General features: G+C 48.9%; 1 pseudogene; it reads left to right on the plus strand.

Moving 5' to 3' along the window:
* Positions 1–8,918: 8,918 nt before the first annotated feature.
* LOC119279420 lies at positions 8,919–9,422 on the plus strand (annotated as a pseudogene).
* Positions 9,423–16,908: the final 7,486 nt, after the last annotated feature.

Below are 16,908 nucleotides of genomic sequence, written 5' to 3' on the forward strand. Positions count from 1 at the left end.
GGTGGAGGGCACGCCCTACCCCCTAGGCGCGCCCCCCTACCTCGTGAGCACCTCGTGTGCCCTCCGGACTCCGTTTCCTTGCACGACACGTATTTTGGTCGGTAAAAATTCATTATATATACTCCTGAAGGTTTTGACCATCGTATCACGCAAATATCTTCTGTTTTCGTTTTGAGCTATTGCTGCTGCAGATCAAAGCAAGATGTCTTCTCAAGAGTCAGTCGGAGAAAGTCGGGTATCTAACCTGGCACCAGAACCAACGGTAAACAGCGACGCTGACCACTTCGGGCCAGCAACAGAGGAAGATATGGAGGCTGATCTGATGAGAGTAGATGCCATGGAAGATCAAGAAGTCACCTCTCGCCTCCGAGCTGGATTTACGATGGTGGAACTATAGAGCTCAGCTATTCCAAACTCGGTTATCCCTTCCAATGTTAAATTTCTTTCCTATGAAAATATGAGGAGGAGTGTCTCTTGTTCTCCCGCATCTATGCAACATCCTTGGGTGCAAGGAGCTTTAGCCGTTACAGGAAAGCTTCGCAAGGAAATAATGGAACTCAAGCAGCACGTCAATAAGCTCGAGGAGGAGAACCGTATTCTGAGGGGAATCATCGCCAAGAATATTACACCTACAACCAAGAAGGAGAAATAATCACATGGGTATGGGCACTCCCTTTGGCAACTGCCAAGCTTGGGGGAGGTGCCTAGGTATCGTATCTCCATCACAACTCCTATCTTTACAGTTTTTCTTAGTTCGATCCTATTAGTAGTATCTTGATTTAGTAGAATAAAGTCCTGGCATGATCTAGTTTTGAGTTTTGCTTTATGATCCTTCTTTGTAATCGAGTCCGTGAGCTATATAATAAAGATTAGTGTTGAGTCAAGGGCTTGATTGTTTTTCCATGATCTTGGGAAAGTAGAAGAAAAGAATAAAAAGAATCAAGGAGCTCATATTGATCTTATTCAAAGTAATGACTTCACATAGAAAGAATATGATGATTAAAAGTTGTTGGGAGTTGGCAAATATAGCTTTGGTCATCGTTGCAATTAATAGGAAGTAATAAAGAAAGAGAGGTTTCACATATAGATATATTATCATTGACATCTTTTATGGTTGGGAGCACTCATTAAAATATGACATGCTAAAGAGTTGAGGTTGGACAAGGAAGACAACATAATGAGTTATGTTTTCTTACATTCGAGATTATGTATGTTGTCATGGATCCTCTACCGTGTTGAGCTTGCCTTTCCCCCTCATGCTAGCCAAATTCTTAGCACCAAGTAGAAATACTACTTGTGCTTCCAAACACCCTTAAACCAGTTTTGCCATGAGAGTCCACCATATCTACCTATGGATTGAGTAAGATCCTTCAAGTAAGTTGTCATCGGTGCAAGCAATAAAAATTGCTCTCTAAATATGCATGATTTATTAATGTAGAGAAATAAGCTTTGTACGAACTTGTTGTGGACGCAATAAAAGCGACGTACTGCATAATAAAGGTTCACATACAAGGGGCAATATCATTGTTGAGGAAATCGTTAACTGGTAGCTGCTCGGTTGGCTGACGAGTAGGGGATTAATAGGCTAATCGGCAAGTTAATCGGCCATTTAATCAATTACTCGGGTGATTAATCAGTTAATCGGCTACTCGGTGACCCTACGAGTAGGGATTAATCGGCAAGTTAACTGGTTAATCGGATGAATTCTTGAACAGGGGGCAATATAAACTGACGTTCTTTTGCATTAAGATTTTGTGCATCAACCCTAAATGCGCATGACAACCTCTGCTTCCCTCTGCGAAGGGCCTATCTTTTATTATTATCCTCTACCTTACAAGAGTCACGGTGATCCTCACCATTCCTTTTTCATTTTATCCTTTGGCAAGCTCAGCATGTTGGAAAGAGTATGATATACATATCTAATTGGATGTGGGGAGCATGAATTGTTATTGTTGACATTACCCTTGAGGTAAAAGGTTGTGGGGCAAAACTATAAGCCCCTATCTTTCTCTGTGTCCGATTAAAACTCCGTAACCACAAGTATCGCGTGAGTGCTAGCAATTATGAAGGACTAAATGATAGTTGAGTATGTGGACTTGCTTTTAAGCTCTGACATAGACTCTTTCCGATGTTATGATAAATTGCAATTGCTTCAATGACTGAGATTATAATTGTTAGTGCCCAATAATGTTTCTGATTCATGCTTTGGCTTTGTGAATAGATCACTACTTGAACATGAGTAATCATATGACAAAATCTATTTATGTTGCTGTTATGAAATAATCATGATGCTTTCTTGTTCGTATTTTATTTTATCGACGCCTCTACCTCTAAACATGAGGACATATTTATGGTTATCGGCTTTTTGCTTGAGGACGAGCGAGGTCTAAGCTTGGGGGAGTTGATACGTCCATTTTGCATCATGCTTTTATGATAATATCTATTGCATTATGGGCTGTTATTTCACGTTATGTCACGATACTTATGGCTATTCTCTCTTATTTTACAAGGTTTACACGAAGAGGGAGAATGCCGGCAGCTGGAATTCTGGGCTGGAAAAGGAGCAAATAATGAAGGACTATTCTGCGCAACTCCAAAAGTCCTGAAACTCCACGGAATACCTTGAAATAAATAAAGAAAAATCGTCGCCAAAGATGAAGGACAGGGGGCCCACACCTTGCTCACGAGGGTGGGGGGCACCCCCCTGGGCGTGCCCCCTACCTCGTGGGCCCCCTGGTGGCTCTCCGACGCCCATCTTCTCCTATATGAAGTCTTTCGATGAGAAAAAACACAGAGAGAACCTTTCGGGACGAGACTCCGCCGCCACGAGGCGGAACCTTGGCGGAACCAATCTAGGGCTCTGGTGGAGCTTTTCTGCTGGGGACACTTCCCTCCGGGAGGGGGAAATCATCACCATCGTCATCACCGACGCTCCTCTCATCGAGAGAGGGCAATATCCATCAACATCTTCACCAGCACCATCTCATCTCCAAACCCTAGTTCATCTCTTGTATCCAATTCTTGTCTCCAAGTCCGAGATTGGTGCTAGTAGTTTGCTAGTAGTGTTGATTACTCTTTGTAGTTGATGCTAGTGGGTTTATTTGGTGGAAGATCATATGTCCAGATCCTATATGCACATTATTACCCCTCTGGTTATGAACATGAATATGCTTTGTGAGTAGTTACGTTTGTTCCTGAGGACAAGGGAGAAGTCTTGCTATTAGTAGTCATGTGAATTTTGTATTCGTTTGATATTTTGATAAGATGTATGTTGTCTAACCTCTAGTGGTGTTATGTGAACGTCGACTACATAACACTTCAGCATTATTTGGGCCTAGAGGAAGGCATTGGGAAGTAATAAGTAGATGATGGGTTGCTAGAGTGACAGAAGCTTAAACCCTAGTTTATGCGTTGCTTCGTAAGGGGCTGATTTGGATCCACATGTTTCATGCTATGGTTAGGTTTACCTTAATACTTTTGTTGTAGTTGCGAATGCTTGCAATAGAGGTTAATCATAAGTGGGATGCCTGTCCAAGTAAGGGCAGTACCCAAGCACCGGTCCACCCACATATCAAATTATCAAAGTACCGAACGCGAATCATTTGAGCGTGATGAAAACTAGCTTGACAATATTCCCATGTGTCCTCGGGAGTGTTTTTCCTATTATAAGAGTTTGTCCATGCTTATCCTTTGCTACAAAAAGCATTGGGCCACCTTGCTGCACTTTATTTACTTTTGTTACTTATTGCTCGTTACAATTTATCTTATCACAAAACTATCTGTTACCACTTATTTCAGTACTTGCAGAGAATACCTTACTGAAAACCGCTTATCATTTCCTTCTGCTCCTCGTTGGGTTCGACACTCTTACTTATTGAAAGGACTACGATATATCCCCTATACTTGTGGGTCATCAGTGCACATCACAACATCAAAATCTTTGGTTAGCACATCATCCATTTTCTTCAACCATGTCGCTGATGCCTTTGCCATGGAATTTATCTCTAGGTATGATCAATTACCCTCCATGGAATTATTTCGATCCATGGATGCAACATAATTTTCTATATCACGAGAGTATTACCAAATCACTATACATTTGGTTAGTTACATTTTTGTTGCTAAGACAAAGGGGCTGAAATATTTTATTGCTATTTCATTTGTTTATTTCGGCTATACATACTTTGGTGGGTGAATTCTACATAGACCTCATGGTAATGACCGATATTTATCTATCGCCTTAAGTATATGTCAAAGCATGGCCGGTGTAGTATCCTAACATCGTCCTTAGTTCGATTGGAGATCAAAATAAGGTGCATGTTCATTGATATTAACCTTGTCTTTCTATTACTATGGAGATTATTTCCGATGGTTAAATTCATAACAATGGCCACAGTGTTAGTGTTGTTCATATATCTCCATATGGTGTTATTTTGTGAAGCCTCATGCCACTTAAAATATTTTTGCACAATAATCAAAGTCGAATATGAAATTTATTCGGTTTGGAGCTTTTGGTTGCTATAGGTGCTATACAGATTGAGGCTTCCAGTGATTCGTTATAAGTAGTGCAACAAATATCCAAGGGTTGTCAATGTTTTGACGTATCACTTATAGTTTATATTAAGGTATGTCTAGATGCAAAATTTACCTTGGGTTGCTATAAAATTGTTCATATTTCTAGACATGACAATTTAAAAGAGATGGAACAGCAAGCATCCGGCTACTATGCTAATCATGGTGTGTTGCATTTCTATCAATAGCCGATGCTTAGTCTCGTCAGAATAGATAAGGCCAAACCGAAGTCCATCGCTTCAGCCACTAATGAATTTTTCTTATGTAGGCGAAAATAAGGATTGGATAAAGTTTATTATTGATTATCTGCAAAATCCTAGCAAAAGGGTGAATAATATGGTTCCGAGGATGACTTTGAGATACATATATATGGGACTTTATCATCGGATTGTTAAGGAAGTTGAGAAAGTTTCACCCAAGCTTGCGTCAAAATATTCACACAAGCAATGGCCGATATAAACTTATCGTCCTAAGAATATGCCAGAATGGACGATGGAGTGCTGACATCATCCTTAGAGCAAGCTATGTGCAAGTTATTTTTCGGCACACAGGCTTTGCCGAAAAACAGGGGGGCATGTGTTGACACCAGATTTTGGCATAGTCAAGAACTTATTTAAGATGGCCTCAAATGGAGAAGTGTTATACATGAAAGAGTTCCGTATTGTTGATATGAATATCTTTGAAGTTTGGGTCATTGCCATCCAATTTCATCTCGAAGGCTGAAACTATGATCAAAGTACTAAGATCTTATATTCAGAGTACATTTTGGCCGATTAAGCCCTCAAGACGATCTCAAATGGAAAAATGATCTACATGGATTGTCTTCACCTCGTCGAAATGATCAATTTTCGTATAAAAATTGTTCCAATCCGAGTTCGTATGCAAAATTTAGAGCCATTGGAATACAGCCCTGTCAGGAGGCAAAAACTGGCGCGCCCTACCAGACACCCTGTCTGATGGGTAGCGCGAATAATAGCCTGTTTTGCACGACCGATTTGACCCTCAAGATTACATCTGATCAAAAAACGTTCAACATGAAAGTTGTTCGTCTCGTCGAAACGGTCAAAACTTATTTTAGACTCATTTCCATCCGAGATCGTTTACCACCTCAAACATTACTCGCAATGTGCAGCTAGTTTACCAAAAAAAGGCTTTCGCCCCGCTTTATATATAAAGCACCAAACCACAAGCATCCAGTACAACCACACGTCAGGCCACCGCCAGACACGCACACACCCAAGACAGGATACATAGGCGCTGAGCAAAGCAACACCACTCCTAGCACTACCGCCCCGGAGAAATGAAGCTACATATGACGAACCATGCGCTCCAAGGCGGCGCCTTCAGGAAAGATACGACGCCGGAGCGTCGCCACCGCCCGATCCAAGGATCAGAGTTTCCCCCGGAGCCACATGACGGGCAATGAGAGCCTCGACGACGCCTTCAAGAAGGGAACGATCTTCGCCGCCGCCGGTCCGTCCGAAGATAGAGAAGGTTTTCACCTCGGCCCACAATCACCGCCACCGAACGCCACACCCCGACAACCACGCCGCCCAGACGACCATGATGACCAGGCAGCACCAAGGCACGGGCTTTGTCCAAGAGCACCACGCAACCACCACCACCAGGGCCGTCGCCCCAGCATCCAAGACCTCGACACCACCTCACCCATGACCCGCCGCTACCCCAACCAAAGAGACGAGTGGAAAGGGCCCGCCTTTCGCACCCCTGGACGACCCCCAGCGCCGAGACCCAATAGACCGGCCAAAAATGGCCTCCATCGCCCGTCCTGCAGCCCCGGGCGCGAGACAAGCTCAGTCCTGATGCCGGACGCGAGACGAGCTCCGTCCAGCTGCCGGGAGCGATACGAGCTCTATCCTGCTGCCGGGCACGAGACGAGCTCCGTCCTGCTGCCGGGCGCGAGACGAGATCCGTCCTGCAGCTCCGGGCGCGAGACGAGCGAAGGACCACAGCTGGGAGAGGGCCAGCCCCAGGACCAAAGTAACGCCCGGGCGACGAGTAGATGGAGCTATGGTCGAAGCGGTCCGACCGCAAACGAGGCGACGCCGGAGATAGCCGGCCGTCGCTGCGGGCAGATCCGCCAAACCACCGTGTAACCGCCGCGCCGCTGGACCATACAACACCGCGGCCGCCCATGGCCGGAGCAGCAACCAAGACGGGCCACTACCCCACCCCGCGCCGCCCGCTGGAATCCAGCCATGAGACCAGGCTGGGCACGCGACCACCCGAAGCCTCTGCTCCGCCGCCACCATCCGCCCGCAGAGAACCAACCAGAGCTGGAGAAGACCGACGGAGGTCCTCCTGAGCCACCCGCAGCCCACCGACGCCCAGATCTGACCCAGGATGCGGCCATGGGCATGCAGCCGCCGCGTTGCGGGCTGCAGCCGCCAGGACGCCGCCGAGCCGTGGCACGACGCCGACCGGAGCCACCGCCACCAGGCCCCATGCGCGCCTGACGCCTCCGACGGGCGGGCCACCCCGCGTCGCCCAGATCCGAGCGGAGGAGGAAGAAGCCCCCGCCGCCAGCCACCGCAGGGGCTTTGCCCTGGCGGATCCGGCCGGCGGTGGCGAGGGGAGGAGCGAGGGAAACGGGGTTAGAGGCAGGGGACGGCGGCACCACCCGAGCCACCCGTGGGGGAGGCGGCGCGGGGTTGAGAGCTGTAATCCCCTTTTTTCGTGTAGCCAGTTTAAACCGAACAGTTTTGGAAAGTTCGAACAAAACCAATCCGAATTTGACTAGGGTTTTGGACGTGAATCCAAGACTTTTCCTTGCACGGAAAGTCCAGCCGCCTCTTATATACCTAAGGGGTGACGGCCGATTGAACAACACACAATCGATCAAATCATCTACTACTTTTTATCTTTTATCTTTTCTCCTTAACCCTAGTTCTTCTTCTTCCTCGTTCTTCATCTGTTCTTCTTGTTGTAGGGCGGCAAACCTCGAGGCCCTAGGGGCGATCAGGTCGACCTAGGGCAGCCCATAGCCGCCGCGCGCCCTGACGGGGTCCCTCCCGGGCGTGCGGGGTTTTGGGTCCTCAAAAGCACCCGCCGGATTGCCTGCGTACCACGCTTCCGGCCGGTTCTCCTTCGACGTGAGCTGTGGTGCATCACCCTCAGCGTTGGAGGTACACGGTGACGTGTTCGTGTGCGAACAATATCTTTCCATGGGTGATACAGAATGGGAAGTGGCATATAGAGACCATATGATTGAGCTTTAGACTTCGCTTTGTGACATGTAGAGCATCGGGTGGTGAATCATGAGACGTCGCGGGACATCTTGGGCCAAAAGTAGTTCTTTGAGAGCGTAGCAAAGGTCTTGTCGCGTCTGAAGTGTACCATAAGTCCTCCATGAGATTCTTGCAAAAGCAACAAACGAAAGGAAGACTCGGGGTTACATGGATTGTTAGCTCTCATAAGATAATCATCTTTGATGTAAAAGCATTCCCAAGATGTATGCGTCAAACATTTGGCATAAGGAATAGCAAAAGTAGGATCATGCGCATACAAGTCTTTCATGTGCTCAAAGCCAATAACATTCAATTCAAGTTTAGTAACAAGCATGCATTTGCAGGAAAGCGCATCCGCCACAACATTCTCTTTGCCTTTGATGTACTTGATGACATAGGGAAAAGACTCAATGAATTCACTCCACTTAGCATGACGCTTGTTCAACTTAGTTTGACCCTTAAGGTACTTAAGGATTTCATGGTCGGTATGAATGACAAATTCATGGGGGCTAAGATAATGTTTCCACTCATGCAAAACTCGCACTAAAGCATATAATTCCTTGTCATAGATGGGATAGTTGAGTTGCGCTCTAGAAATTTCTCACTAAAGTAAGCTATAGGGCACTTCTCTCGCATTAACACACCTCCTATGCCACTACCACTAGCATGTGAATATTGTTCTGACAACACATGAACACATATTTTTCTGACAAAATTTAGCCTTTTATTTTGGCAAAATCAAAGGATAAGCACAAGAAGTATTATGTTTGCTATGTATAATCAATTTGTACGGAAGAATATGAACAGTTCTGAACATTTTTTGTATTCTCAAAGTTTGTCTAGTGTGCTACAGTACTTGGGAGCGTGTGCCCGCACATGCAGATTAAAGAAAGGCGAGCATTGCTACAGGCCTACAAGCCAAATGATCAGTAGTATGTGGTACTAACATGGCATGTATCCTCATGGCAGTACTGCTACATCCAACGACTCTGAGCGTGGGTTCGGTCGGGCCATGGTTTGAATCTCCTCTCTCGCGGCCAGGCCAAGCTTGGTGCCGGTGCCGACCCGTGGCTCGCGAAGTCGGCCGACTTTGCCCGCATGTTCCACTTCGGCCACTCGGCGGGTACCAACATAGCCCACCACGTCACGGTCCGTGTCGCGTCGGGGCAGATCGCCAGCGCCCCGGTGCGCATCGTCGGGTACATCCTCCTCTCCGCATTCTTAACTGGGACCAAGCGCACGACAACGGAGGCCGACCCGCCGGCGGGCGTGTCCCTGACGATCGCGATGACCGACCAGCTCTGCCGCATGTCGCTACCGGTGGAGGCGAGCATGGACCACCCATTGGCCAACGCGTTCGGCCCGGGGAGCACGAGCCTCACGCCGGTGGAGCTCCCGTAGGCACTCGTCGTGGCGCCTCTGAGCAACGTGCTTCGCAACTTCATGCAGGGGTACGGGGCGAGGCTGAAGGACATGGGGAAGGCCGTCGAGGTTTTCCAGTTCGAGGGAGAGCAGCAAGGATTCTCTATTTGCCAGCCGTTCAGTGAGGCGGCCAATGAGTTGTTGCGGGTGATCAAGCGGTTCGTCTGCAGCGGCAACTGACAGCATCTCCAACAAGCGTGCAATGTGCGGCACGCTAAAATAACCTTTACAGCGCCGAAATAGCAAGTTTTTGCGCGCAGCACAACGCTGGCTCCAGCGGCCGCCACAAAATATAGCGCGTGTGAGCCGCTCTAGTAGGCGCTACAAACAAACGGCGCGTGCGCCCAGCACAAACAACATCTGACACTTCAAACAAAACCAAGAAGATCAAACACATAAAACATAAATCAACAATAAATAGTTCAATTTTATTACAACTCAAACAAATAGTTCAACAATACAACATCAAATATACAAATCACTCATTTTGTCGGCCATTCCATGCCCACCACTCCTCGATTAGATCCTTCTAAAGATTATCATGTGTTTCAGCACATCGAATGGCATGATAGGAGGCAACAAATCGGGCCACCCTCGCGGCCCTCTGCTGCACTCGCACGGGATGTCCCAAGAGCTCAAACTGAGAGTAGTCTAAATCTTGGCCATGCTCATTCTCGATGATCATGTTATGCATGACCACACAAGTGTGCATGATGTACCAAAGAATCTTTTGATCCCATAATCTAGCCGGCCCTCTCACAATAGCAAATTGGGCTTGCAAAATCCCAAAGCTCTCATCATATATTTCCTATCCACTGTCTAAGGATTGTGGAAATCTAGATTTTTCTGACCTTCCGGTTTTTTTAACGGCTTCACAAATGTTTGCCACTTTGGGTAGATGTCATCCACAAGATAGTAGTCATAGTTGCATGTATGGTCATTTGCTACAAACTGCACTGGTGGCAGTTCACCATTTGCAATCTTATTCATGAGTGGTGACCGATTAACAACGTTGATGCCATTCAAAGATCCATGCATTCCATAAAAAAGCATGCCACATCCAAGTCTCTTGATCGGCCAGTGCTTCAAGGATTATAGTAGAACCCTTTTTCTGGCCGTGGAATTGTCCATGCCATGCCTTAGGACAGTTCTTCCAACTCCAATGCATGCATTATATTGAGCCAAGCATACCTGGGAACCCATGAGCTTTGTTCATCTCCAAAAGCCTTGCGGCGTCTTCAGCATTAGGAGATCTCAAATACTCCAGACCAAACACTTGCACAATTCCGACTGCAAAGCGCTTGGTACACATGATGGCTTGACTCTCACCCATGGCCAAGTGGTTATCAACTAGATCAGCCGGAATACCGTATGACAACATACGCAAAGCGGCTATCACCTTTTGAAAGGTGTTATGCCCGAGTTCTCCGGCGGCATTCCTTCTTTGCTGAAAAACCCGATCATGGCTCGTCAGTTTCTCTGCAAGGCGCATGAACAACTCGATGCTCATCTTAAACGGCGCCTAAAGTACGACTCAGGGTATACAGGATTATCCACAAAATAGTGCCTCATCAATCTGTTGTCGGCATCGATCTTATCCCTCCAAATTTTCTGCCGACCCATAACCGAACCACCGTGCTTCGGCTTTTTATTGATGTGCATAGCTAGGATCATTGCAAGGTCCTCCTCTTCTTCAATATCAAATTCTTCATTGGAAGAATCATATACTCATTTACAATATTGAATTTAAACTAGTCTATAAAAACTACAAACAACATGCACCAAATTCATGTAAAAAATGTGAAGTTGAAGCAATACATACCTTGCAAGTGTTTTGTCGAATACCTTCTGAGCGCCGAGCAGCAGTAGGCGGCCGGGCGCTGTTTGTCGGAGGAATGGCACGCTCGAGGGGCGGGGACGACTAGAGGAAGGTGGAGGAAGCGGCGGCGGCCCGGAAATAGGCTGGGGAAGCACCATCGGGGCGTCGGAGCAAATGGGGAGGTGCGGGCGGCGACGCTAGCGCCTGGATATGACGGTAGGTGGAAGTCGCGGTGCAGACAACCGAGTGTGCAGTGTGCGGGAGGGGCGCACCAAATAAGCGGCGCACGATACCGTTTCGCTCCGCACGCTGAACCACTTATGTCGCGCGTGCATTTTTTGCGCCTCCGCTAGAGCACCAGGACGACTTCGGGCACAAAAAAAGATTTTCTAGTGCAATGCTAATATCGCGCGCCTGTTGGAGATGCTCTGAGCGGTGATGAGTTGTGATATGCCTGATGTTTGTGTGTTGCATGGGAATCCAGCTATTTGAACCTAGTGATGCATTTTGATGCCAGTTCTCAAAATACAACGAACAGAGCTGCACTGCGATTGCCTCACTTTTCTTGAAATAAATCTACTTGCAATTTTCATTTCTTGTTGGATGTCCAGTCATATACTGATCAAGAACTACTTCAAATTTGTATAGTACAAAATTTTCAATGCTAACAAAACCCTCACGTCGCTCAAACATGACCACTCCTCCTTGTCGGGAGACTCGGGTGGGCCACAACCCTAGCCGACAGGGTCACGATCTACGTCCACCCCTCCCCCCATCGCCACTGGGGATGGCGGTGGCGGGGGTATCCCTCTCTCCCACGGCATGGAGGGCTCTGCCACGGCAGATCTAACTTCAGATCGGCGGCGACGGCGTGGATGGCCTGGTGGATGGATCAACATCATGCGTGGTTTGGTCTCCGATCAGGTTTGATCTAGCCAGTGCGGCACACTCGTTGCGTGGGGGCGGAGATTGGTGGCGGTCCCGTGCAAAAAAGGCTGGATGGAGACTCCTCGAGCGGGTCTGGGTGAAAACCCTACTCTCAGCTCGTTGCCAAGGATGGCGATGGTGACATTCTTCTGCGTTGTCTGCTTCTTGAAGGCATCGCCGTGGAGAAGCTCTAGACCCCTATCCGCTACCTCTGGGGGGGAACCCTAGATCAGTCAATCGGATGACGGTGGTGCTCTTGTGTCATCCCCCCTTGGAGGCATCATTCTTGAAGGTGTGCATTGTCTCGAGGGACTAGTGGATGATTCCAATGGTGGAGCGGGGTTTCATGTGACGCATCGATCATGTGGAGTCTCGGCAATGGATGTGTGATGATGGACGTGCGTAGGGAGGAGGCGTTGTCTAGCGTCATGGTGGCGTCGAAGACAGACATGGCAAGGTTGATGTGCCGGTACCTGCTCTGAAGATGGACCGATGGAAGACAATGTGAGTGGCCTCTCCAACAAGCAGATGCGGTGTGCGTTGAGAGTGTGTCGGATCGGTGTGTGCCCCAGTCCCTGCTAGCGGCTTGGTTGGGGCCTCCAGGTTTAGATGTTGGGTTTTGGTGTGTTGTCTGGGTATGGGGCACCAACAATCTGCGTCCCTTCATCAAGTTGATAGGAGTAGTGATGTTAAGATTATTGTCGGTGTCAAAACCAGCGGATCTCGAGTAGGGGGTCCCGAATTGTGCGTCTAAGGTTGATGGTAATAGGAGACGGGGGACACGATGTTTAACCAGGTTCGGGCCCTCTCTATGGAGGTAATACCCTACTTCCTGCTTGATTGATCTTGATGAATATGATTATTACAAGAGTTGATCTACCACGAGGTCGTAATAGCTAAAACCCTAGAAGTCTAGCATGTATGATTGTGATTGTCTCTACGGACTAAGCCCTCCGGTTTATATAGACACTGAAGGGGACTAGGGCTGTACAAAGTCGGTTACAGAGAAATGAATCTTCATATCTAGACGCTAAGCTTGCTTTCCACGCCAAGGAGAGTCCCATCCGGACACGGGTGAGAGTCTTCGGTCTAGTATCTTCGCAGCCCATCAGTCTGTCCCATGTCAAGCAGGCCGGACGTTCGAGGACCCCTTAATCCATGACTCCCTCAGTAGCCCCTGAACTAGGCTTCAATGACGAGGTGTCTGGCGGGCAGATTGTCTTCAGCATTGCAAGGCGGGTTCCCCTTCTGAGCACTCTAAAATAGTCTTTGAACGAAACGAACATGTCCAGCTCTGCAAAACAAGTACCACACACAACCGCGGGGAGTATAATATTCCACGAGTCCAATCCGCTGACAACTTTTTATAGCGTGACATCGCGTCTCTGCCCGGTTATTATTTCGAACCGTTTTTGGCCTACCGCTTCATGTTTCGAGGCGCGGTTTTATTGGCACGTCTTGTCTAAGCAGAGATCGTGTCCCCTTATTGCGGTATTCTCATCAATATGGGCGTGGGCAATCCAACCGTGACGTTTGCACGGCCCTTGGGAATAGGCGAGCTTTGAGGCGAGTGGGGAGGCGCTTGATATTCACTGCCTTTATAAGGAGTAAGGATTCCTTTCCTTCACCCACGCCTTCTTCCTCTCTCTGCCTTCCCATTCTCGAGCTCCAACGCCCAAGTTATCATCTTTTCCGCCTCAAGAAAGCACTCGACCATGTTTGGATCTGGAGCGCAAGGCAAGTGGATGGTCTCCTCCGTCAAGGAGAAGGACATTATGAAGCTTCGGGAGGCCGGGTATCTGGCCAAGGAAATCACCCACCGGCTTCCGGCCAAGGGGCAGATCGTCCCCACTCTGGATCCCCATGAGAGGGTGGTGTTCATCCCCCACTTCGTCCGCAGGCTGGGATTTTCTCTCCACCCATTCGTCTACGGACTCCTGTTCTACTACGGGCTAGATTTCCATGATCTAGCCCCAAATTCTTTCCTCAACATCTCGGCATTCATTATCGTGTGCAAGGCTTTCCTCCGCATCCCACCCCACTTCAGATTGTGGCTAAAAATCTTCAATGTGAAGCCGAAGGTGGTAGGTGGCCAACATGCAGAGTGCGTAGGCGCCATGGTGAGCAAGATGCCCAACGTCACATGGCCCGAAGGCTCCTTCATGGAGACTGTCAAAGAGTGGTAGAAATTGTGGTTCTATATCACAGATCCCCACGACGCCACCTGGGCCACGTCTCCCGAATTCAAGTCCAGAGCCCCAATGCAATTCACCTCTTGGCTAGAGAAGGGCCTGAATTGGTCTTCGTCGGATGAGCTGATGGCGCTGCAAACGCGCATCCAGAGCATGGTGGATAAGAACATCAAGCTCGTCAATGTGATCCAGGTGATGCTGGTTCACCGGATCCTTCCATGCGAGAGCCGGACTTGCCATTTATGGGAGTTCGATCCGGCCGAGCACTAGACTTCGCAACTGTTCTTAGGAACTACGCCCGAAGAAATCTGGAAGGTGCTCTTCAAGGGCAACGAGCTGCCACCGGAGACGACCGAGGACCGTGGGCACGCCCTAGCCCATCCCGCTAGTGCGGTAAGTCTTTCGCGTTTCAAGGTGTATCCTTTACTTGCTTGTTCAGGGAAGATACCCAAACCTCACTTGTTACTATCGTTTTTCAGGGATGGACAAAGAAGGCGGAGCGGATTAAGTGTCCGGCTCCGCTGCCCGAGGAACCAGCCATCCCGCTTCCGACAAAGATGCTGATTTCGGCGCCCTACAAGGCGCCGGAAAAGAAGGCCAAGGGGGCCAAAAGTGGGCCCCTCCGCAAGGGTGCTTCGGACGTGACATCCGAAGACACCAAGACTCACTCCTCCGCCGCCAAGGACGACGATGAGGAGGAGGAAGAGAGCAACTCTCCCCCTGAGGGGGGAAGGAAGAAGAGCGCGGCCTCCACGAATCTGGAGGCGGAGGCGTCCAAGAGGGGGAAGGGCTCCCTCGTGGATAACTCCACGTGGGATGTCGATAGCAGCCCGGAGCCGCGCCCCCGAAACAAGCCCCTGGCCGAATCGTGAGTACTAAAACACCTGGACGCATCCATATATCCGGCCTCTCTACTTCATAGTCTTAACATGTTGAATCATGCACTTTCAGTCCGGCTCGGTCCAACCTCGAGCGATCCTCATCCCCGGGGAATTCACTACAGCGGGTCCCAGCCGGAAGCCTCCTCCCCCAAGTCCATGGATGACACCGAGGTGTTGTCCCGAAGGATCCCAGGCCAGGGAGAGGCTTAGGAGGCCGCCAAGGCGGCGCCGGAGAGTAAAACCTTAGCCGCCGGACAGATGGGGGAGCAAATCCCCATGGAGACTGGTGATGGGGGGGCGTATTCAGTTCGGCCCCCAGCCGAATACGGCCCCGGAGACCTATACGGCTCCGGAATCCGGCCAACAGCCTTCTTCAAAAGAAAGAGGTTTGCTTATTCCGCCGGTGACCTCTGTCTAACCAGAGGCACCAGATGCTCTCCTGGAAGCGCTGCGGAGTGCTTCCATTGTGGAGGAACACCGTACCCTTATGGGTATGGTGATTGAGAAGATTCAGTCCGCGAAGAGCGGACTGACCGAAGCCTGCACAAGCCTTCTAACAGGCTTTGAGGTAAGCAACGCAGTTATCTAAAAAGAATGTCATAGTATAGACACTAGCCCCTGAGACTCTATTCGATGTTCGGAAAGAAAAGCCGAAAAGAGGATCAAAGAATCTTTGTAGGAGACTAACCATATGTGTCTATGTGATTAAGCAGGCGTCATTGCTGACTGTGACCTCCCACACCGCCGAAGTCTCTGACTGAAGCAGAGACTGGAGCAGGCCGAGGAGGAGCTCGGCCAAGCAAGGAAGCAGATAGAGGATAAGCAAGGTATGTAATGACCTGTTGTATATTTGGAAAAAATAAATGATGTGTATTGACCAGAGTGCCACGATATTTGTAGGAGCGGCGTCCGGGCCTTAAAAAGGCATTGGCCGAGGCTGAGAAGAAAGCTGCCAAGGAGCAAGCCGCCCGCGAAAAGCACGAGGTCAGGTTTGATGAGGTCCAGCAAGAACTTCAGGATGTCGTGAAGAAATGTGAGTCCTTGGAGCACGATATTTTGGCTCAAGAGATCGAACTCGCCATGGCTCGCCAAAGTGCACAAGATGCCCGGGTTGAAGCCCAGGGCGCTCTCTAGGAGATTCAAGAGGCCAAGAAGATTGTGGCTGGTAAGGCCTTCATTATGCAGAGCAAATATGTGAAGAAGAGGTACCTCTTACTAACCCGGATTTGGAGTTCTCCAGGGGCGTTTGTGATTTGCCGCGCATTGTTTCTGACGCTGCGGAATTCTTTCGAGCTGAATAAGGGAGCTCAATGGAGAAGCTGATTTGGTCGCAGTACCTTGCTCCAGAACATCCGGTGCCCTTTAGCGACCAGCTAAAACAGCTGGTCGAGCTGCATAGGGTGGACGAACTAGCCATGAAGGATGTAATAATCTGGTTGTGGCCTGCCGAAGCTATACCCAGCAGCTACTTCGGGCTCATGAAGTGGCTGGTCGATGCTTGCCCCCGGCTTGACGTTATCAAGCGATTGGTCTGCATCGAGGGTGCGCGGATGGCCTTCGCCTGTGTCAAGATGCAGTGGGTGAAGATGAACACTGTCAAGCTCGCGACTGAGGGACTGCTCGAGGGCAAGGAGCACCGCACGCCTGAGCTATATTTTGACAATGTCCTGGAGGGATCCCGCATTGTGGCGGCGCAGTGCGCCAAAGATGTAATCTTTGAATGAGTACATTCGTATTACCTTGCCATGTATTATGAAACAAGTTAATTATGTAAGATAATATATGTTAAAAATTTACATCTTGTGCGGCCGTTTTATGAAATATGAGAGTTGGCCAGTTGTCGGCTT

Source organism: Triticum dicoccoides, chromosome 3B (genome assembly GCF_002162155.2).
Source record: "Triticum dicoccoides isolate Atlit2015 ecotype Zavitan chromosome 3B, WEW_v2.0, whole genome shotgun sequence".
NCBI lineage: Eukaryota > Viridiplantae > Streptophyta > Magnoliopsida > Poales > Poaceae > Triticum > Triticum dicoccoides.